Source organism: Eleutherodactylus coqui, chromosome 6 (assembly GCF_035609145.1).
Source record: "Eleutherodactylus coqui strain aEleCoq1 chromosome 6, aEleCoq1.hap1, whole genome shotgun sequence".
NCBI lineage: Eukaryota > Metazoa > Chordata > Amphibia > Anura > Eleutherodactylidae > Eleutherodactylus > Eleutherodactylus coqui.
Window position 1 is genome coordinate 12,266,728 of NC_089842.1, and position 1,068 is coordinate 12,267,795.

The window sequence follows — 1,068 nt, forward strand, 5'->3', positions numbered from 1 at the left end:
GAAGACTGCGAAGAAACTCCATCATACCCTACACAAGGATGACCATCTGAAAACCATATTCCCAGGCCCTCCCCTTCTGTGTTACAGGCAACCTCCAAATTTAAGGAAATGTATAATCAGGAGTGCATTGCCCTCTGACACACAAAGGAACTTATCCCTGTAAGGTAAGGAGCTGTAAGACCTGCTGAAATGTACGGACCGTGGACAGGATACGGATCCCCAACACACAGCAGAAATACAAGATCCCAGGGACATTCACATGTTCCACGTCTGATGTTGTGTACCTGATTCTGTGCAGGGAATGTCCTGTTTGGAGGCTTTATATCGGGGAAACAGGACAAAAACCGACAGCCAGGATGAGATCTCATCGACACTCAATTACAGAAGAAAAAACTGAACTACCTGTGGCAAAACATTTTTGTGGTCATGGACACAGCATAGAGCAGATGAGAGTTATCATACTGAAGGGCAGTTTCAAGTCGCTGCATCACAGAAGAATTTGGGAGTACAAATTTATGGTCATGTTTGATACCCTCAAGAATGGATTGAACCTCAGCCCGGGATTTTTGCATAAGTGGAAAATATGAAAGGTCTGAAGGAGGTCAAGAGGGATGTCCTCCTCTGAATCATATTTTTTTTTCTTTTTGTTTTAAAATTTCATAAAAATTCATAACTTGACTTGTAACAATGTTGCCATCCACTAGGTGGTGCTGCATCTCCTTCCATGTTCAGGTTGAAGGAGAGATAAAACACATCATAAAACTGTCCTGAGCTCAGTGGACTGATTTACTATGTATGTCTTAGCTCTGTTTTTCTGTTGTTTTAAGTTCTGAGTGAAAACAGTCTCAAATTTCTGTGTGTGAACATTTATGAAGATCAATAACAATTTGTTCTCCTCCCCTCTGTATGTGTATGTTATAATTACGTGCCATCCAAACTAGTTTCATTCAATAGCCTGACGAAGGGGGCGAGATATCCCCGAAAGCTTGCTCGCTGTAACATCATACATTTTTGTTAGATTGAAAACAATCGCACACTGTTTGTAAATGAAATATCACTATGTATACT